Source organism: Bos taurus, chromosome 3 (assembly GCF_002263795.3).
Source record: "Bos taurus isolate L1 Dominette 01449 registration number 42190680 breed Hereford chromosome 3, ARS-UCD2.0, whole genome shotgun sequence".
Taxonomy (NCBI): domain Eukaryota; kingdom Metazoa; phylum Chordata; class Mammalia; order Artiodactyla; family Bovidae; genus Bos; species Bos taurus.
The window spans coordinates 21,295,561-21,318,220 of NC_037330.1; the positions used below are offsets into that span (position 1 = coordinate 21,295,561).

At 47.9% G+C, this 22,660-nt stretch overlaps 5 non-coding genes across 5 annotated transcripts; 4 read left to right on the forward strand and 1 right to left on the reverse strand.

Annotated features, from left to right (window-relative positions):
* The first annotated feature begins 10,266 nt into the window (after positions 1 to 10,266).
* On the forward strand, positions 10,267 to 10,430 carry LOC107132278 (U1 spliceosomal RNA). The gene has a single exon (XR_003034199.1). It is a non-coding gene; the product is annotated as a U1 spliceosomal RNA (small nuclear RNA).
* Positions 10,431 to 16,966: 6,536 nt separating this feature from the next.
* On the reverse strand, positions 16,967 to 17,038 carry TRNAQ-CUG (transfer RNA glutamine (anticodon CUG)). Its single transcript has one exon. It is a non-coding gene; the product is annotated as a tRNA-Gln (tRNA).
* A 3,457-nt stretch (positions 17,039 to 20,495) lies between these two features.
* TRNAN-GUU (transfer RNA asparagine (anticodon GUU)) lies at positions 20,496 to 20,569 on the forward strand. Its single transcript has one exon. It is a non-coding gene; the product is annotated as a tRNA-Asn (tRNA).
* Positions 20,570 to 21,200: 631 nt separating this feature from the next.
* Positions 21,201 to 21,273, forward strand: TRNAV-CAC (transfer RNA valine (anticodon CAC)). Its single transcript has one exon. It is a non-coding gene; the product is annotated as a tRNA-Val (tRNA).
* Positions 21,274 to 22,162: 889 nt separating this feature from the next.
* TRNAE-UUC (transfer RNA glutamic acid (anticodon UUC)) lies at positions 22,163 to 22,234 on the forward strand. Its single transcript has one exon. It is a non-coding gene; the product is annotated as a tRNA-Glu (tRNA).
* Positions 22,235 to 22,660: the final 426 nt, after the last annotated feature.

The following is a 22,660-nucleotide window of genomic DNA, read 5'->3' on the forward strand; positions in this document are numbered from 1 at the left end:
TGTCATCTCCGAAGAACTGGTGCCAAAAACAGGGTGCCCGGAGCAAAAGCAGGGTACTGCACATTCCCCCTGCACACGACACCAGGAAACACACAGGCAAACCCCCTGAGCCAGTCCTGTAGCCTGACCCCTCCACCCACCCCGTGGAAGGAACCAGCACACCATCCCTCCCCCTGCCCCCCACCCAGGGCAAACAAGGGAACCTGTTACTTGTTTTGCTGCAGCAGGGATCCCAATAAAGCCTTACCTGAGTTTCTAGTCTGTCCTCTTATCAATTTCTATCGATTAAGGAAGGCTAAGGGGGTGGTTTAGTCACTAAGTCGTGTCTGACTCTTGTGGCCCCATGGACTGTAGCCTGCCAGGCTCCTCTGTCCATGGGATTCTCCAGGCAAGAATACTGGAGAGGGTTGCCATTTCCTTCTCCAGGGGATCTTCCCCACCCAGGAATCGAACCCGGGTCTCCTAAGAACCCTTGATAAATAGATAAGCTGAAAGCCATCAAACAGCTAGTCTGGACTGGTTGATCTGGTGAAGATGACTAATCAGGTAAATATTCTTGGCTACGTGTGGATGCTCCAAAACTTCTTGAATGTTTAGTAGTGAAATGACTGTGGCAAATTTCCGTGTGTCATACCTGCCAGAGTCCTCCCTTTGGACACGTCTGAGATAGCTAAGCCTAGTGGAACTACTTTCCTCATCAGGATTTCTCAACTTCACATACCACCCTTTTCCTTGGCTTATAAGTATTTTTTCTTCCATAATTATTTATTTATTTTAGTTTTGACTGCTGGGTCTCGCTGCTGCGCATAGGCATTCTCTCTAGTTGTGGCAATCAGGGGCTTCTCTTTGCCGGTAACGTCTCTTGCTACCGGGCACAGGCTCTAGGCCAGCGGGCTCCGTAGGTGTGGCACACAAACACATGGAACATTCCCTCACAAGAGATGGAAACCTGTGTCCCTGCATCGGTCGGCAGATTCTATAATATAATTATTGAATTAATTATTCTTTAAAATAACACCACATTTTCTCTTTGACACAGTATTAACAGTTGAAGGTCAACTTAAGATAATGATTGTGAGCAACATATAAATAAGTAATCAGCTATCTGATAGTGAAGGAAAGCCAAAAGTCTGAGGACAGCCAAAATAGCCCAATAAGTATTTCGAGTTTACTTTGCCTCCCAGCCCAGGCCAAAAGAAAAGAATAAGTATCAACATCACATTAGCCATAACCAAAGTGGTTTTAGATGTTTGACAAAATGAGGAATAACATGTGTAAAGTTCAAAGCGTATACGCTTCCAAAACGATTACCGGTTGCACACCAACCTGAATAACTAGTGAAGCATTACCAAAGGATCTAAGGTATGATAAATCACCAGACCACAAAAGGCTTCCTCATGACGTCCATGAAAGAGCTCAGAGTAATCACATACACACACACCCCTCCGAAGAACTGGGTTTGTTTGTTTGGGAAGGAGGGGTATGGGCCTGACTTCTTTCACTCAGCGTAACGTCTATGAGATTTAACCATAGTTTTCAGGTAGTTCTTTGTCTCTGTGTGTGTTCCTTGGAAGAATATATCTCAGTATACTTATCCAGTTGAGGATATTCTGAAATGGTACGATACGAACATTCTCTTATGACTTTTCAAGGACATACACATTTCTCTAGGGCAGCCCATTCCAATAAAATAATGCCAGGGTTGACCTTTAGAATAAAAATTTTAGGTTTTTTCTCCCCAACAAAGTGGGTTGATTCAGAAATAGCAGGGGAATCACAAAGCAGGACAAGCAAACTATGGCAAAAAGCATAGGCAAATTGCACACAAAGGAGAAGAAGGAACGTTCTTTGAGAGAGAAAGAGAAAGAAGCTGAGAGGACTTGTTTGAACCAAAGGACACTGGGGGAAAAGTGAAAGATCAGGGTGGTGACAGTTTCTCATTGGCCGAGTTGCTGATATATTGCAGGAGATACAAGGTACATCTTTTTCTGTCCGGGCCTACAACTGATTTGTTCTTTCCTATTGATGATTCTTCTGTTTAGGTCTATGATTGACAAGTCTTCCTGTAATTTGAACTTGAGTGGTAATCCATTGAGAGCTCCCCCTTCTGGTCTCCTGACTCAATTTTAGTGAGGTTTCCCTTTATTAGCATCACACCTGCTGCTGCTGCTGCTGCTAAGTCGCTGCAGTCGTGTCCGACTCTGTGCGACCCCATAGACGGCAGCCTACCAGGTTTCCCCGTCCCTGGATTCTCCAGGCAAGATCACTGGAGTGGGTTGCCACTTCCTTCTCCAATGCAGGAAAGTGGAAAGTGAAAGTAGGAAGTCACTTGGTCGTGTCCGACTCTCAGCGACCCCTTGGACTGGCAGCCTGCCAGGCTCCTCCGTCCATGGGATTTTCTAGGCAAGAGTACTGGAGTGGGGTGCCATTGCCTTCTCCGAGCATTACACCAGTCACCTGGAATTTAAAGTTTTCAATTACAACCTATTTTAAAAGTTTGTGAGATTTACTGCGTTAAAAAAAAAACAACAAACAAACAAACACTCATCATTACCACGTGTGACACTAGAAACACTACAAGTGTTCGGTAGTTACCCGTGACTTGTACCTGTCTCATTGGACAGCAGAGGTCACATATATAGCAGAGATAAAAGTACGATTTCTGGGCCACAGCACGTGATAGTGTATGTACGACCCTTAGCTGATGCTGCCAAATTCCTCTCCAACTTTGTTGACCTTACTAACACTCCTTTTAGAAATGAAAAAGAATTTACAGTGCTCTCCATCCTGTGAAATTTTGGTATTGTTTGCCTTTTTACTTTTCTTTCTTGAGTTTATTGAGGTGTAATCTACATAGTAAAATCTGCCAACATTAGACTATTTTACACTCTTTACTATGGTATCATATCTCTGCAAAGCTGGATTTTGGTAGTTGCTATGATAGAAAGCAAGTGCCATGCGAAAAAATGGATGCCTAATAAGAAATAAGGTGACGCTTCAAAAAAGTTTGAGAAGCTGTGCAGCGCACAACATTAAGGTTATGATTCTGAAATGTCAGAGCACTAAAAACAACAAACCACTGCACCGAACTTTCGTCAAGGGAACACGTAGTAATATGCCCGGCATCAGCCATATACGAACAAGATATAGAAATATTTGTAAACAACAACAGCATTCCCCAACTAAAGCGGTATTTCTGCTGTCAGCCAATCTACCAGGAAATTAGGACAAATGGAAAGGACAAAGAGAGAACAAACTTGCAGGCAACGAAAGATGATTCGTTCATTAAATCAATTTAATAGAGTCAAAGGAAACTATAGATCATGAATCTGTCATTTAAGCAGACACATGTCGGAACACAAGAATGTTGGAATCATATATTGGTGTATATATGGAATCATATATTAATTACAGGACACCTAAAAATATAAACCAAATATTGTAGGGGAATGATTGAGTCCTCTGGTGTCTAGAATTGTAACTATTCATTCCCCTTTACAGATATTAGTATATTCAGTATACTTCAAGACATAAATTTAAACTTTTAGAAGTTTAAATACTCATTGGCTATGTTGGCTTATCTGAGCAGTACAACCAGCATAGGAAACTTAGGAAGTCCAATGTAATTCAGATTTTCAACTAAATAAACCCAAGACTTAATACTAAAATATTATACCACCATTATTTTCTACACCTTTATAAGATAATCTGAAAATACATATAGAGTTGGTGTTAGACCAAAATGAGAAAAACAATGTAATTATTCTGAGTCGCTTCCATTAAAAAAAAAAAAAAAAAAAAACGAACATGAGTAAACATTTTGAAGGCCATTATGTAAGTTATTTAAATTGTTTAAAAGTATTAAGAATAATCTGTTATCAATTTCATTCCTTCATGGTTGCTGTTCCAAGTAATCAAGACCATTTACTCAATCTACAGTTAAATCTATTTTTTTTCCTTGTCACAAATTTAGCAACAAATTTTCCTTATATAAATACCACATGGAAGCATAAACAGTAGAGTATTTTCTCCAGAAAGTCTTCATTTTTTAATTTTACATTTACGGAACTGATTATCACTTTCCTTAAGAGGTGACATCTTTAAATTTTGAGAGGCCTAACTTGTCTGTTCTCCCCAGAGTGAGAGAAAGTGTATTGACTTGTTTCTGAGAAAATATATTTAAACAGGGGAAAAAAATACATCAAAGCAGTGGGCCTTGCTTGACTTCCCTGGGGGTACAGTGGATAGGAATCTGCCTGCCAGTGGAGGGGAAACAGGTCCGATCCCTGGTCTGGGAGATTCCACATGCCACAGAGCAACTAAAACCCTCGAGCCACCGCTACCAAGCCTGTGTGCTGCCACTACTGAAGCCCATGCACCTAGACTCTGTGCTCTGAAACAGGAGAAGCCACTGCAACGAGAAGCCTGCACGCGCCAACTAGAGAGAACCCACACAAAGCAACTAATACAGGGCAGCCAAAAATAAATAAATTTTTTTAAAAATTAGCGAGCCTTATTTAAGGTGAAGCAGAGTCAATGATGTTTATTAAACAACACTTGCCAGTGTGAGAAACAAAATGAAATACAATTAAGCGATATTGGAGGAATCTCACTGAGGAAAATAGGAATTCTGTAATACACTTATGAGTCCCCAGTGTATAAAACTGTGCTTGAAGTCATGGCTAGTCATTCCTTTTTCTTGAGGGCTGAACTTGCTTATGGTTCTGGAAGTATTCAATCTTGATTTGCAGGGTTGTCAGAAGTGTTCACGTTGCTGACTTCATTGCTTCTTTGCAAAGATATGTCTTTTCCTCTGCATTCTGTAGTCTGATTTCAACAATCCTTACCTCACTTGTTTGACTATTTTCAGCTATTTAGAAACTTTCATATACCAGTGAAAGAACTGTCTGTTCCATGCTAAAATTCAGTATCCTTCCTGTGTTAATCTCTTACGACACTTGTGCAGTGCTTGACTAGGATAGAACTGGGCCCACCTGGATTTGACCAAAACAGTGGAAAGAGGAGAAGTGGAACAACTTCTCACTGGGGGCCGTGCCACATCCCAGGAAAATTACCAGATCATCAAGACAAGCAGCAATGAAAAAGCCTCATGGTCCCAGTGTAACTGTCTTCTACCTCACAGGGAACGGACCCCTGTCAACCACCACTCAATGTGGATTATCCCCAGAGGTTCACTTCCTAAATGGACCAGATTCCCACATTGATAGGAGAAATTGCGGGTATGCGCGCTGAATCGCTTCAGTCGTGTCCAGACCCTGTGCAACCCTATGGACGGTATCCTGCCAGGCTCCTCTGTCAGATGGGATTCTCCAGGGCAGGAATACTGGAGTGCGTTTGCCTCGTGCCCTACTTCCAGGGGGTCTTCCTGACCCCAGGGATCGAACACCATGTAACTTACATCTTCCGCAATAGGCAGGCAGGTTCTTCGCCACTAGCGAGCGCCATCTTATCAGTGATGAACAAATCAGAGAGAGAACATATTTGTCCCCCAAACCACACGGTACAAAAACGTCAAAACGCACAGTCTCTGCACATAAGATTTAATAGAAGAACAGCGCAAACAGGAGCCAATGGCTCTAAGGGTCCGGGCCTGAAGCAGGAGCCTGCGAGGGGCAGGATTCCGCGGGCTCTCACGACATGTGAGTTAGCCCATAACTTTTATCAGTTCCCGTTCAGTCGCTCGGTCGTGTCCGACTCTTCCAAAAAATAACCAAACCAAAAAACTGTCAAGGAATAAAGTAAATGGGGTGTTCCGTGGTAACACCCCACTTTATAGGAGGAGGGACAGGCACCGAATTTTCTTTCCTCACGTTAAAAGTGTAACCAAAGTTTGTAAATAAAAGAAGAAAGGGGAGAAGGAAAAAGGCTCTGGGATCAGTGAGATTCTTCTCTTTGGATAAGTTGCTCGGCAGAAAGAGGCCATCCTGGCCATCTTCTCTGGACCCGGTTGACCAGGTCACCGGACAAAAACAATGGACAGTTACGCCGGAGGACTTTAAAAGTGGTCAGTGACTAACTCTCCACCATAAGCAGTAGAGCACCTCTGTGTAATGCACACGCGTCCCTCTATTGTCTTTCCCCTTAGTTGGGTCAGGAGGCCACTGCTCCTCTTGTTAGTAAGAGAATCTAGAGAGATGTATAGAAACAACAAAAAAAGAGAGAGATAGGACATCAGTCATGGGTAAATATTGCACACGGGGACTATGTAACTGCGGCAGTGAAGAAGGAATTCATAGGGCCTGGACTCCATCTTAGGCCTGTTCGTGCTGATCATGCTCGGCCACCTTTCCAGTGGACTCTGAACTCTGTGTTTAGTGCCTATGAAAACAACAACAGAAGGATAAGGCCCCCTCCAGACAGGGGAACCTTGAAGATCGTATCTAGGTTACTCATCGCCTAAGAGAAAACATACACTAGTCACCCCTTCCTCCAGACAGGCCATAAATTTTTCTGTATCTATCGGAGTGTAACCTCAGGTTTATTGATTATTGGCTAATTGTTTGACTGTTTGAGCACATAGCACGTGAATGATGGGGTTATTGGGATTGTATTTTCCTTGGTTTATGTAAGTCTCAAGGAATTTGGAGTGGTGGGTACAGACACGAACACATGGGGTATAATAAAAGATTTTCACAAATGCTGGTCAGGGTCCTTGGCTAAGAGGAGACTCTGCCTTGGGCCCGCCGGTGCAGTAAACTGCACTCCACTCTCTGCATTGTCCTTCTGAGTGAGTTTGTTTCCCGGAACGCGTGGCTACAACAGCAGGACTGTCAGTCCGGAGGTTACACATCAAGTTATACACTGGAGAATACAAGGCCCCCAAATTAATAATACAGTGATTAACAAAATAATTACTTTAAGATTCTCCACCAATCAACTTTGATCCAAGAAAATACCGACGTCTAAAAAGGAGGATTATCATTAGACATAGCTTTTACCCAGTTTTTCATGTCGTCTAGAATGGCTGATATATTACCTGATATATTCATAAATCAGGGATATATGGAACAACAGTCAATTTAAATTATAGCACGTGTCCCTCCTTGGGCGGCCCCTGTCTGGAGGGGGTCTTATCCTTCTGTTGTTGTGTTCATAGGCACTAAACACAGAGTTCAGAGTCCACTGGAAAGGTGGCCGAGCATGATCAGCATGAACAGGCCTAAGATGGAGTCCAGGCCCTATGAATTCCTTCTTCACTGCCGCAGTTAGTTACATAGTCCCCGTGTGCGATACTTACCCATGACTGATGCCTCTCATTAAAGATAAGATGAGCATCAAAAGGGAGGAATGTTTGGACCAGTGTGAGGAAAGCAGGAGAGACTTACTTCATCTTGAAGCCTGTTATCCATCTTAAAGACTGGATGTGAACTGTGCCTGTGAGGAAACCGTTGCTAGTGAAAACCAGGTCTCCTGAAGACTTCCCTCCCTACAGATGACAAACAGAGATTGTAGTCGAGGTCAGGCAGCCCCTGTTAGATTAACCATGGAGACACCCCCCGCCCCCTTGAGGTATAAACCATTGTTCCCCCCCTTTAACCTTAATTGTTTGTTCTCCTAACACCTACTTGTTGTAAAACTCAATCACACACAACAAAGAGGTGGCTACCATGTAACCAGTCACGCAGTGGGGGGTTTAAAACTGGGCCTCTCAGAAACATCAGGGTCCTTGCTGGGAACTGATTGCCCTTGGGCCCCCTGGCGTAATAAACTGTACTCCACTGTCTTGAGTGTCCCCTGAGGTGTGTTTTGCGACTCCGGATTCCACAACAGTGTTAAACAAGGGCTAAAAAGGAGAACAACAATAGCCGTTAAAGGGCCTAGATAGGGAAGGAACCAGGTTAACTTTGGGAGGGCTTCCTTAAACTGTTGACCTGACAGGGGAGAGGAGGTTGCCCCTGCAAAGAAGCCATTATAATTGAGCCTGTATTTTTGTTAATGTCAGCATTAAAGTTCGTTCTACTTGAGTGTGTATATTTTTGTTAGTTCAGTCACTCAGTCGTGTCCGACTCTTTGCAGCCCCATGGACTGTAGCACACCAGGCCTCCCTGTCCATCGCCAACTCCGGGAGTTTACTCAAACTCATGTCCATTGAGTCGGTGATGCCATCCAACCATTTTGTCCTCTGCCGTCCCCTTCTCCTCCTGCCTTCAATCTTTCCCAGCGTCAGGGGCTTTTCCAGCGAGTCAGTTCTTCGCATCAGGTGGCCAAAGTATTGGAGCTTCAGCTTCAGCACCAGTCCTTCCAGTGAACACCCAGGACTGATCTCCTTTAGGATGGACTGGTTGGATCTCCTTGCAGTCCAAGGGACTCTCAAGAGTCTCCTCCAACACCACAGTTCAAAAGCATCGTTTCTTTGGCGCTCAGCTTTCCTGATGGTCCAGCTCTCACATCCATACACGACTACTGGAAAAACCATAGCTTTTGACTAGACGGACCTTTGTTGGCAAGTAATGTCTCCGCTTTTTAACATGCGGTCTAGGTTGCTCATAGCTTTTCTTCCAAGGAGCAAGCGTCTTTTAATGTCATGGCTGCAGTCACCATCTGCAGTGGTTTTGGAGCCCCCCCCCCCCCAAAATAAAGTCTGTCACTGTTTCCCCTCTATGTGCCATGAAGTGATGGGACCAGATGCCACGATCTTAGTTTTCTGAATGTTGAGTTTTAAGCCAACTTTTTCACCCTCCTCTTTCACTGTCATCAAGCGGCTCTTCAGTTCTTCGTCGCTTTCTGCCATGAGGGTGTTGTCATCTGCATAGTTTTGTTAATCTCAGAGTTGATTTCCTTTAGGATTGACTGGTTGGATTTCCTTGCTGTCCAGAGGACTCTCAAGAGTCTCACCCAGCACCCACAAATCGAAACCGCCGGTTCTTCTGGCTCTCAGTCACCGTCCGCAGTGATTTTGGAGCACAAGAAAATAAAATCTGCCATGGTTTCCACTTTTTCCCCATCTATTTGCCATGAAGTGATGGGACCAGATGCCACGATCTTAGTTTTTTGAATGTTAAAAAAAAAAAGTTGTTTTTAAGCCAGTTTTGTCACTATCCTCTTTCATCCTCATCAAGAGGCTCTTTAGTTCCTCTTTGCTTTCTGCCTTCAGAGTGGTATCATCTGCATATCTGAGGTTGTTGATGTTTCTCTGGGCAATCTTGACTCCATCTTGTGAGGCATAAAGCCTGGCACTTTGCATGATGTACTCTGCATATAAGTTAAATAAGCAGGGAGACAATATTTTACAGCCTTGACATACTCCTTTCCCAATTTTGAACTTTATTGTACCTAGGTTCAATAAGTAAGACCCTATTATATCTTTTGCGAGGAAAATAACTTGATATGATGAAAGCTTAAAGTAAATGTAAATGAGATAAGAGCTTTGGGTAAGCTCTTAAAAAAAATTATATTTTAGAGATGTCTACTTCAAATGATCTTTCCAGATATTTGGTAAAGTCCTAGAGTTGTGCTGAGACTTAACTGATGGAAGTAAATTAATTAGGTAGTTTCAAAAAAATAAGATACTGAGACATCAATTACTAAATAAACTAAGGTATTTAGGAATACTAATAAAAAATGTTTGAGCTACACATAAGTGAAATTCTCAATCAGTGACATTGAATTCTGAAGAAATAGAAGTTCACGGCCAGTCGCGACGCTTAGTGCGTTTTACTAGACATACACACAATATTACATCACAAAGACAACTGGATTTGAAAGGAACCGGTTTCCCCTGGACTGCTAAATGTTCCGTTCTCCCCATTGAACGCCGTTATTTGAAAAAAGGTGTACAGGCTTCAGCCGACCGCCAGACCGGGGCTGGGCAGGACAAAAGTTAGGCAGGCAGCCGAGTGCGCCGGGTCCCAACACGTAGCGGGTGGGAGAACAGGAGCGGGAGGCGGACGTCGCTTCCCCCAGAGGGCGCCCGCCGGCCGGTGGCCGGGCCGAACGCCGTGGGAGGAGGGAGGCGGGGCCTAGGGCGGGGCGTGGGCTGGAGGGAAGCGCGGGTTCCCGTGACGTCACGGACGGGGCGTGTCGTATGTAGATACCCGAGCGCAGGGGCTGCTGGGCCGTCAGCTGGTGCTGAAACACGATACGGTCTCCCGTGGCGTGGGAGAGAACTGAGGAGTTTCTGCTTGAAAGTGCGTGGGTGCGCTGTGTGGAAGGTCCAAGAAGGGTCGGGGATGCGGGGAGGAAAGTGAGCGTGTGTGTACAGTGCAGGGCGTCTGAGGTTGCGGTGGGGCGGCAGGCGGGCAACTCATACTTACCTGGCAGGGGAGATACCATGATCACGAAGGTGGTTTTCCCAGGGCGAGGCTTATCCATTGCACTCCGGATGTGCTGACCCCTGCGATTTCCCCAAATGTGGGAAACTCGACTGCATAATTTGTGGTAGTGGGGGACTGCGTTCGCGCTTTCCCCTGGTTTTTCTCTGTGGCTAAAAGCAGAAATAGGGATCTGAGGCGTAATCCTGGGGGTGTTGCTGTGTGTGACTGTCTGAGAAAGAATGCTGAGGGTCGTTTTTCTACCTAGTGAGGAACTTCCCTAGGGCAGGATACAGCCGGACTCGGCCCATTTCCTGGGCCAGACCCACGAAATCAGGAGGCGCCGCGTAGCCGGCTTCTCGAAGCTGTCTTCCCACCCGTGTCCTGTTTTCGGAGGCTTCATGTCTTGCGTGGTCAGCTGCCTTGCTTATTTGCACGCTGGAGATAGTCTTCGCTGGAGATAGTGCCTAGATACCATCCCACCCCCCCCTTCCCACCCCAAGCGGCCTCTTCGCATTTCTGGATCCAGTTCTCTCTTCACCCCCCCGCCTTTTCTCTCTAGGCCTTCTCCTGTTACTTTCCCAGTCAGAAAGCCGTACCTCTGTTTCAGCCTCAACTGTGTACCTGACATGCTTCAGTAGTCGGCAAACTAGGAAACCTCCTTAACATCCCTTCTTAAATGGCAGTAGAAATCGCACCTAACGTTTTTTTGTTTTTGTTTTGTTTTGTTCTTTTCTTTCGGTCAAAAGTAGTTTTCCTTTTCTTCCTATGTGAAAACATTGAACTACAGATTAGAAGAAAACCCCAGGCCGAGTTGTCGGCAGTTTTGTGGGCTATTCGACAACCCCTTTCTCAGGATGTGTTGTGCTCACTTCTGATTCACAAAGTCCTGCTGGCAAATAGAAACCACTGGGCCAAACAGAAAAGGCAGGACCATGGCGGGAAGGGCTGTCCTCCCCCTCGTGGCTGCCTCGGGGACCGCACGCGTCCATCCGCTCAGCCCCAAGAAGCCTCTGAGATCGGAGGAGGTGCTGGGAGTGGGGTGATGCAAAGAAAACTAACCAAAAAGCACACAGGATGCAGATCGAGGATCTAGATCATTGAAAGTGAAAGTAGAACATCCTACTCTATCTCCCCAACAGCGGGAGATTTCCTTGCTCAAATATGAAATATCTGCACCAAGACCAAGGTTAATTTTTAGTGGCTTACTGATGCGCCGAAGAATTGATGCTTTTTGAACTGTGGTGTTGGAGAAGACTCTTGAGAGTCCCTTGGACTGCAAGGAGATCCAACCAGTCCATTCTGAAGGAGATCAGCCCTGGGTGTTCTTTGGAAGGAATGATGCTAAAGCTGAAACGCTAGTACTTTGGCCACTTCATGCGAAGAGTTGACTCGTTGGAAAAGACTCTGATGCTGGGAGGGATTGGGGGCAGGAGGAGAAGGGGACGACAGAGGATGAGATGGCTGGATGGCATCACCGACTCGATGGACGTGAGTTTGAGTGAACTCCGGGAGATGGTGATGGACAGGGAGGCCTGGCGGGCTGCGATTCATGGGGTCGCAAAGAGTCGGACACGAATGAGCGACTGAACTGAACCGATGAGAAAACCGGTTTCAGGAGTGTTTAACAGATTTCCTCACCCTCAAGGTTGTGCACGCCGTTAGGCTCTGGACCCCTGATGGAGGAGTTTCTGACCCAAAGAAGCCGATCAGTAAACAATACCGTGAGGAGGACCGGCTTGGGTATTGGTTTCCAGGCCTGTCAGACACACCGAGGTTATTAGGAAGACATTGGGGGTGGGTCTGCAGTTAGGAACGCAGCTTCCGGGGGGTGCCGGGGTGGGGGGCCTCCTTTTCAGTCATGTTGCCACCACTGGCCTTCCGGTTTGACCTTGGGCCGACTCCCATTTGCTAGGCCAATTTTGCAAGTGTCATATGAAAGTAATAGTCATAAAGTACTTCATAAAGTTCTTGTGTAGATTAAATGGGATAATCAAAAATACACCTGTGGCTTATATTACTTTGAATGGATTATGTCCTGATAGGAAACAATCAAAGATGAACTTGTAACTCTGCAATAAATTGTCTTTGTGAATGTAACATCCATTCAAAGTAAATTCGTATTAAAGAATTTTAAAAATGTAAATGGAATTTGTAAAGCATAAGCCCACAAAAGGGACTTGCTTGTAGCAGCTTTGTTCGTAATAGTCCCCAAATTGAAAACATTTCAAATGTCCATCATGAGGTGAATAGATATATAGGATTGTGACATATTCACTCAAAGGAATAGTACTCCTCGCTAAAGTGGTACAAATACCTGATACATGGCAACAGTCTGGATTACTCTCAAACGCATCATGCTGAGTGAGGGAAAAAGAACATACTCTGTGGTTCCATTTATGTGAATTTCGAGAACTGAAAAATCGATCCACAGAGACAGGACCGAGATCACTGATGACCTGCGTCAGGGAGCCGCAGGGGGACTGACTGCAAAGGGGCACAGAGGACAGTCTGGACTTCTGGAGATATTCTTTTTCCTTGAACAGGATAGTGGTTCCATGGGTACGTTCGTTTGTCAAAAGTCATCAAACTTGAAATGGATGCGTTGTATTATTTTCAAATTATACCTTAAGACGTTTGATTTTTAAAAGTAATGAGAAGACTCATTCCCAAATTTAATGTCTTAATTAAATTATTATTATAAGCCTTAGGGAATCCTTTCAGAAAAGCATCTCTCGTGTAGACAATTTAATTGAAAGTTCAACAATTTCTTCATTTTTCTTTATTTTTCTTCCATGAAATTTATGCACTATTAAGTTGAATGCTTAAAAATAGAATCTATAAGAGCTCTATTTTATAAAAGTATGGTGGTGGTTTAGTCACTAAGTCGTGTCCAACTCTTGTGACCCCGTGGACTGTAGCCTGCCAGGCTCCTCTGTCCATGGGATTCTCCAGGCAAGAATACTGGAGAGGGTTGCCATTTCCTTCTCCAGGGGATCGTCCCGACCCAGGAATCAAACCCGGGTGTCCTGCATTGCGGGCAGATTCTTTACCAACTGAGCTACGATGTATTTTTTTCCTCTCTGTTGATATACCGAAATGACTCCGTCAATATGTAACTACCTTAACAGAAGTTATTTTTGAATTTAACATGTCTCAAAGTTTTACATATTTGTATTTTCTGCATCATTTTAATTTTATAAACTAAGCATATATATGTTTTGCCAAAACTTAGAATAACAGTAGTTAATTCCGGGGGTCGGGACTACGGGTGGCAGCTTATTTTCTTACATACATATATTTAGACAGAGTGCCTGAAGAACTGTGGGCGGAGGTTCGTAACACTGTACAGGAGGCAGTGATCAAAACCATCGCCAAGAAAAAGAAATGCAAAAAGGCAAAATGGTTGTCTGAGGAGGCCTTACAAATAGCTGAGAAAAGAAAGGAAGCGAAAGGCAAAGGAGAAAAGGAAAGATATACCCATCTGAATGCAGAGTTCCAAAGAATAGCAAGGAGAGATAAGAACGCCTTCCTCAGGGAAAGACTAGAGATCTCTTCAAGAAAATTAGAGCTACCAAGGGAACATTTCATGCATGGATGGACACAATTAAGCACAGAAACGGTATGGGCCTAACAGGAGCAGAAGATATTAAGAAGAGGTGGCAAGAATACACAGAAGAACTATACAAAAGAGATCTTCATGACCCAGATAACCACGATGGTGTGATCACTGACCTAGAGCCGGACATCCTGGAGTGTGTAGTCAAGTGGGCCTTAGGAAGCATCACTACGAACAAAGCTAGTGGAGGTGATGGAATTCCAGCTGAGCTATTTCAAATCCTAAAAGATGATGCTGTGAAAGTGCTACACTCATTATTCCGGCAAATTTGGAACACTCAGCAGTGGCCAACAAAGGTCTGTCTAGTCAAAGCTATGGTTTTTCCAGTAGTCGTGTATGGATGTGAGAGTTGGACCATCAAGAAAGCAGAGTGCCGAAGAACTGAAGCTTTTGAACGGTGGTGTTGGAGAAGACTCTTGAGAGTCCCTTGGACTGCAAGGAGACCCAACCAGTCAATCGTAAAGGAAATCAGCCCCAAATATTCTTCGGAAGGACTGATGCTGAAGTGGAAGCTCCAATACTTTGCCCACCTGATGCGAAGAACTGACTCGCTGGAAAAGCCCCTGTCGCTGGGAAAGATCGAAGGCAGGAGGAGAAGGGGACGACAGAGGACGAGATGGTTGGATGGCGTCACTGGCTGGATGGACTTGAGTTTGAGCAAGCTCCGGGAGTTGGCGATGGACGGGGAAGCCTGTTGGACACGACTGAGCAACTGAACTGAATGCCTGTTACGTGACTCCTCTTGGGTGTTTTTTCAAAAGAAATATACGGACTTAAATTTCTTGTCAAGCATCTTTACGGTTTGTGTTCCTCTTTGGTAGGATATCCTGTGGAGCCAGGAAGGCTTCAGTTCAAATTCCTGCTTTCAAATCCCACTCACTGACTGACTTGACAAGTTACTTAACCTTTCTATGTCTCAGGTTCCTCATATGTGAAATGAGGATGATGACATGATGCAAGCCTTTTGAAAGGATTAAGTGAGTAAACCCACTTAAAACTTGTAGACCATGCCTGGGCACTTGGCGCTTTGCATGTCTTCACTGGGTGTAAGCTCTTGCATTTTGGGAGCAACACTGCATAAAGATTGGGTGTGATTTTATTTGTTACTGACACTTTTCAGTGACTGTGAACCTTCCTAGAGAGACGAAAGCAGTGACCTCCTGGGCTGAGAGGATCTGCCAGTTTGTTTACCACCTCATGTGATCAGCTCATCAAAGGGGGACTAATGGTCCAATTGCTTGCTTCGAGAATGCCCCCCCATCCTTTTTTTTTTTTTTTTTTTTTACACGGTTTTACAGTGGAAAACATTCCTACACATGGTACTAGACGCAAAATTTTAAAAGCTTGGCACATATAATTACATAAAAATTTAAGTTGGACACACAAGCAGTGAGTTTTACTCATATAATAGATAGGTATACATTATATGCAGTAATATATGTACATATATATTATATACAGTTATATATATATATATATATATATACACAGAGAGAGAGAGAGAGAGAGAGAGGGAGAAAGTCAATTACATATGCCCCAAAACTTGTTATGGGAGAAAGTGGACCCTGATCCCATCCCACATTTCTTTTTTTTCCAAGAATAAACACTTTCGGTTCAGGTAACCAACTGTTTGGCTATTTATCTCCTTATCTCTAAATAAATACTGACGCTCCGGTTTTCCAGTTTCCCACCCCAGGCCCTGCAGACCGGCCTGCAAAGGGGAAAAGTGGAGTGTGTGCGGTTCCCTGCCCGCCAGTCATCCCCAAAGCAGCCGCCAGGACTTCCACTCACCTGCAGACTCTGCACAGCCCACCTCACCGGCTCCGCACGGAACCCGCGAAGGAAACTTGGCCAGGACAAATGCCAGGCCAGCAGCTTTGCGATTGAGGGTGAACCGGGTTCCCGGACGCGTCAGTAAAGGGTGGGAACTGCTCCAGAGTGAGGCGCTCGCTCTGGTCGCCCCAACTCAGCGACCGTCCCCGCCGCGGTACCCGCCCGCTCCTCTCCCTTCCAGTCCCTTTCTCCCTTCTGGCTCATCCTCTCTTCTCTCCTGCCCTTGCCCTTCCTCGGATCTTTTCGCCGGCCTCACACCTTTCTTTTCCCGTCCTCCAAAGACAGCTGCGTCATTGAGTCCTTTGTAACCGCTGAAAGTTCCAAAATACAAGCATCAGAGAGATGCTCCTCAGCACCGCGAAGGGAGCACTTTCACTGGCTTTTCAAGTCCATCACGGGCCTCATCCATATTTTTCTCCCGAGCAGTAGAGGACACAAGTGGGGCGTCTTCTCGGTGGAGCAGAGTCCCGGCAGGACGAAGGGGGCCCGGCCGGGGGTGCGGACTCCGAGCGGCTCGTCGCGCCTTCGGCCCCGGAGCAGCCTGGCCGGGCGGCCGTGGGTCAGGGACCTGGGGTCTCCTCAGACGCCGGAATCCGCGACTCCCGCTCCTCTTTCGGGCTGAGCTTGGGACCAGAGGACGCGATTTCCAGGAGTCAAGGTTCAAATCTTGGCCGAACAGCGGCTTTGCGTGCCCAGCGGAGACTTAGGAGCGAGAAACTCTGAATAAAATCATAATAAACTGGGACAAGATCAATTAATATTCGGAATGATAGAGAGCCTGAATAAAACACAGTTCATTCCAGTCAGGTCTGGAACCTTCCACCCGAAAGCTGCCATCCTGGTTGATCAGCGACATCGCAGCCCCTCCCCGCCGCCATTTACGCACCGGGACTACCGTGCAGTTACAAGGCGTGCGGTGTGAAGCCCCCTCGTGGGGCAGGACTCGGTGGGCGCAGCCTCTGCCTTTTACCCCCGAGACCCAGGGGACCCGACGAGGGAGCGGCACTGGCTGGGTCGCTGCGCCTCTGGCCGAGGGGGGCGGGGCGGGGAGCAGGAGAGGCGCCGGCCCTCCGATGCCCAGGGATGGGCAGAGCCGCCCGGGCCCAGCGAGGACGCCCCCGGTCCCGGTCGGTCCCACACCTGTCCGCAGGGTCCGTGTGAGCTACGCCGCTGGGGGTCGCGGGAGCCGGAAAGCAGGTCCTATGAGGGGAGTAAAACGTGTCCTTCTTGTAGTTAAACAGAAAGGTCCCACCGAGATTTGAACTCGGATCGCTGGATTCAGAGTCCAGAGTGCTCACCATTACACCATGGAACCCCTTTGAAAGCCAACTTCCTTCCATCGCCAGAGAAGGGTACCTGCTTCTTTAGGCTCCATACTCCCCACCCATAATCTCAGGGAAGTTCTTCCAAGGACCCGACAAGATCTGAATACGGATGACCCGCTTTGGTGTTCATCCCTCTTTGATTTCCCTCTGCTCCTCTCCTTTGACTGACATCTCTCAGTTCACTGGCACCTCAGAAAATGAAGTAAACGTTCCACTCTGGGTTTCTGGTCAGGGAAGGGCCCCTTAAGTCACCCTCATCAACCGCATATTCTGCCTCGGTTTGCCAGAGTGTCCCATGCTGAGGTAAAATTTCTGCAAATAAGAGTGTTATTTTCCTTTCCTTTGCCTTCACCCTTTCCCCAGAGCCCAGAGAGGGCAGGTGATCGTCAGGGCAGGAGGTGGGATCTCCTGGGTCCCTTGGCTTTCTTGTAGCACCCATTACACTCCAAAGCCGCCGCCTCCGCCTCTTATGTGTAATATATAAAGTGTGTGGAGCGCAAATGAAGGCAGGAGAACTCTCCTTTTCTTCTCCATACAGTTCTGATTTGGGGGGTAAGCTTTTCTCCCAAAATTTGTCAGGTTTACAGTATAAGGAAAGATGAACATTTACACAAAACCCTCAGACAAACCAGGCCGAAAGCACCTGGGGTGGCTCAAAATCAACCACGTGTCGTGGAGCCCACGAGGCAGGGCTCTGACACTTAAGCAGTCACAGATTCTTGTCAGAGCTTGGTCACGTCAGTTTCATTCCAATTTCTTAACATATCCAGAAATGGCACAATTTAAAAAAGAAGAGTGTACACATATTTAGAAGGTATGTATCCAAGTTGTCTTACAGTGTAGACAGTATTTATGTACACAAAATACCACCACACTAAATATTTACATGTATAACAAGTATACATCCACATGATGTCTCAAAGTAATAATCTTTACTTCTTCATTCTATCCCAGAGCCATTTCTTCCCTCATCCAATACACAGAACAGAAAAAAAACAGCATCTGAAGAAGAGAGCTGCAGCCCAAAGAAAGGAGTCGGAAAGGTGGCCAGTGTTGCCTGGAGACACGTATTTGTTTCCCAGAGACTGGAACAGAGGTTGACACAGGAGGAAGGAGACAAAGGGGAGGCTCCTCTTAGGAGGAGGAAGTTCACAGCTCCGGGATGAAAAGATGAAACTTCCTTTTGGAAAATCAAGAAGCTGAGGGGTAACTAACAACACAAAGTGCTCCTCCAGGAGCCCTTGAAGGTCGGTCAAAGTTTATGAGTGCAAGGACCAGTAATGGTCTCTGGCTGATACAGAAGAAATGCACAGAAAGTATGTTGACAGATCACGGAATGGCCAGGAAACCTAGAGAAGCAGGCTCTCACAAGGGGCAGGGAGAAAAATCAAATGAGGTTAGAACCGCAATGGGTGGAGAGACGGTCTTTGAGGGACGAAAGCCTGGGTGTTGGATCTGAGAGCTAAGGAGCTGGTGGGGATGTGGTGGGAGCTGCCTGTGCTGGGGGCCAGTGAACGGAACTACCCTGGGGACGTAACTCCTCCTCCTCCCTCTCCTCCACTGCCGCTTCCCTCTCGCTGGTCCTCCCGCTGTATCCTGGTCCTCCCTTTGTACGGCTCCACCTCTCTCTCATCTCCCCTTCTTCCTTGCTCTCTTTCTCCTCATCTCCCCTTCTTCCTCGCTCTCTTTCTCCTCATCCCCTGTTTGCAGCTCCTTCCCTTCCCATTCCGCCCTGTCTTTCTGGACCTCCTTCTTCTGTCGCTAGCGCTCCTCCACCACCTCCGATTTCCACAGTTGGGAGGAGGATGCGGGAATATTTCCCACCATCCCAGGAAGCACGAATACCTTGCTCTCTGGGCAGGACACTCTGAGGGTCTCTGGGAGACTGAGTGAGGAGGCCCTCAAGTTGTTCTCGGCGAGGGGACACAAGAGCAACCGCCACCAGATCCCTGCCCTCCTGGAGCTCCCTTGAAACCAAAGAAGGCAGTGGGAGGACCCCACCGGTCCCAGAGGGGTGCCTCTCCAAAGGGTGCGCAAAGGCTCGTTTCCCCCACCGCTCCGTACTCTTCTCATTTCCTCCAACCTGCACATGGGTCCCCGTCTAGCAAGCAGAGAACTGGCGATCAAGGGGGTGGTCTGGCCACAGCGGAGCAAACCGCAAGAGCAATCAGTTTACAGAAATTTCTAGAAGCAGAAGGCGACTTTCAGGTAAAATAAATAAGGATCGTGGTTGTCAAAAGATTCAGAGGATTATGATAATAGTATTTATGATTTTGCTGCCTATAGCATTATTGATCCAGTAGTTTCTAAACCGAGGCACATCTGACAACAGCAGCGTGAAGAAGAATGCTCTTATTGCTCCCATTTTGCACAAGAAAGTAGGGAGATACCCAAAGTTTTCTTTATTTGTTCAAGGCCACACAGGGCAGAACCATTTTTACAACCCAGAGCTTGTGCTCCTGAGCACAGATTCGTTGGGTCTTTCTTCTCAGATGTGGCTGTGTCAACATCTCTCAGTTGGAGGGATGGGAAGAAGAGCAAGAAGAAGAGAGAAGGCAAGAGAAGGAGCAGGGACCGGTGGAAGCACAAATTCTTTGATCCTGCCCTCCCTGGCCTTCCCCTCTCAGCTTTCCCCTCCCCTCCTCGTCTTGCCTCCTGCTTTCCTGCGGGCACCAGCTTTTTCCTTCCTTCCCCACCCTGTTACCGGACTGGGACAATGCTCCTCTCTCGGGATCCCTGCCCAAGATCCTGACAGGTCTCAATGCCTTCCTCCCAAACCCACCTTCCCAGCTTGGCATTCACTTCCCGCCCTTTCCCGCTCCCACGTGGACCCCACAGGACGCAGCCTACCCAGCTGGGCACAGCCGGAGCACCCGAGACCTTTCCGTTGCCCGCCTCACGGGATGCCGCGAAATCTAACAACCGGCATAAAGGCATTTCAAAAGAACTTTTCGCTCTTCGAAAACTTGTCCGTATTTCCATTCTCAGGGGTCTTAATGGGACGAAGGGCTAAAGACGACAATGTATATTCATCCAAGTCCTAGAGCGTCCCGGTGAGTGCCAGACCCTGTCCTGGGCGTGCGGACACGGGGCGACCATCCCCACGACCTCTGTCCTGGTGGAAATCGCCTGGTGGACACAGGAAACCTAAGCACAACCTCGGCCCCGGAGGCCTTTGCCAGGGTGGGCAAACTCTCATTCATTGAGTGTAGGCGAGGATACGGGAAGAGCCATCATGGGAGCCCACCGGGTGTTCAGCTGTCCTTGGATCTCGTTCGATTCAGGCCCGGAGGGTCCGAACCCTGGATCCCGGTATCTCTGAGGGCGCTGGCATCTGTGGCGGGTAGGGGGCAAGGACGTGGTGCCGTATCCCTGGGGGCAGGGGACTTACCCTGGGAATGAGTACGTGTCTACTCCATACAGAGTCCAGAAAAGGCCTGTAGTGCTGTCTCTGTGGCGCAATCGGTTAGCGCGTTCGGCTGTTAACCGAAAGGTTGGTGGTTCGAGCCCACCCAGGGACGGTGGGGTGAGATTTTAGAGACCACCAAAGAGACTCCCTTTTGCCAAGAGGACACCGGAGAAGGGCTGCGGCGAGCCGGCTTGCGGAGAAAGAGCACAGAAGTCAGGTGCAAAGGAGCAGCGGGGAGGGCGGGTCCCGGGTGGATTGGAAGCGTCGGTCATTCCTGAGAGCCCAGAGCGCTGACCGCCGGCGCCGTGAAAAGGGTCACCGAGGCGCGGGTCCGCAGGGGCGGAGGGACGGCGTCCACGCTGCTGGGCTGCGGGGTCTCCTGGGCCTCGGGCGCACCCCCCACCCCCTGCGGCTTCCCGGAGCCGGGGAGTCGGCGGGGGGGGGGAGGGGAGGTGGGGGGAGGGGCGGTGGTGGGCGACCCCTGCGATCGGGTGCGGAGCTTAGGGTCTGACGACTCTGGGTTGGGTGCGGGAACCCGAAGGCAGCCTGTGGGGGCCCGAGGGTCCTCACTTGAGGGGAGAGGAGGAACCCTAAAGCAGAGCCCTCGGGAGCCGCCGTCTCCGTGCCTGAGAGAGCCTGGGGCTTCAAGGTTCCCGTTTGAGTGTTAAAAACTGGTGGTCTAGATACCGATGGCGGGACCTCGGGTTTTCATGGATACGGTGTTAAGCGGTACCGGTTGTCCTGTTTCCGTAGTGTAGTGGTTATCACGTTCGCCTCACACGCGAAAGGTCCCCGGTTCGAAACCGGGCGGAAACAGACCGCTTATTTTCTTCCCACCCCGCCCTCTCCTACCGAGATTTGTTTTCTGATTGGCAAAACCACAAGGTTCCAAAGGCTCGGGGTGAAGCAGAGGACGTAGCTGTAGGAGGAGTTGGTGACCACCTGGAAGTCTACTCAGCACTAGCAAGCAGCCCTCCTTTCTCTGCTCCGAGTCCCTGTGAATCCAGGCCCAGTTCATCCCCGGGGCGGGCAAGGACAAGACTGACTTCGAGTCACCCTTACGTCCTGAAACCCCGAGCCTTGGCTCCCTGTCGGGCCCCTGGGTCTCCTCCACGTGTTCACAGATTGTCTCTGAAAACCATGGAGTTCATTCCCGTGACGCTCACTTGCTTTCCCCCACCTCGGAACACCTGAGGAGCAGTTTTATCTCCCTGGTAGAAGAAAAGAGACCGCACCAAGGTCTCACCGTGGGCTCCAGCCAAAGACACGGAAGTGAAGAATTTAAGGCTCCACGAACTGAGCCGGTCGCGGAGGGAAAGGAACCGGTACCCGTGCGGTCGTCAGGAGAGGCCCCGGAGCCAGGTCAGAGATCTGGAGGTAGACGGATCCGCTCATCACCCGCTGAAAGCCAAGTCGAGTCCCTGACTCGAGGGAATACCGAGGTTCACAAAGAGAGCATGCCCTGGGCTCGGCAGCACACAGCGCTAGAGCTGGACCAGGAGGGACCCAACCGGATAGTTTGTGACCTGGTCTCAGAACGAGAAGCGTCTCCCAGGAACGGGGATTTGAAGGGCTGCGAGCCTTGCACAGCTGCATACAGCCGTGGGGGCGCTGGGACATTTCCTTTCCTGTTCTCTGCATCTCTGGTTTCATCTTTGCACTCTCAGTTTTCACCTGGACAGCCAAGTCCACTTTCCTCCGCGGTTCCCTGGTGGTCTAGTGGCTAGGATTCGGCGCTTTCACCGCCGCGGCCCGGGTTCGATTCCCGGTCAGGGAAAGCTGTTTTCTTCTCCATTCCTCGATGTCTTCCTGTCCAGATCAGAATTGTCTTTTGCTTCAAGGTCCAGTGCAGTAGAGCGTCTGCACTGAGTCCCGGCCTCAGGGTCCTTGACATCAGGCAGGCTGGAGGAGACTCCCCGGATGCAGTGAACAGCCTGGGCTGCCCAGCTCTCCTCTCCACTCTTTTCTCTCTGCTTGTTAGAAACCCAGAGTCTTCCTTACAGAGTTTTCATCCAAAGAGAATCAGGGACTCGAGTTCCAAAGATTCATTCAAAACCAAACCCCAAACCCTCCAAAACATACATCCAAGTTACAAGAATAGTAACATCGTGTATTCTGTACTCAGCCGCACAGTTCACATTTTCCCACGTTTGCTTTGTCACTCTCTCCATGGAAACCTGAAATCCATTCTCTTTAGGATGCA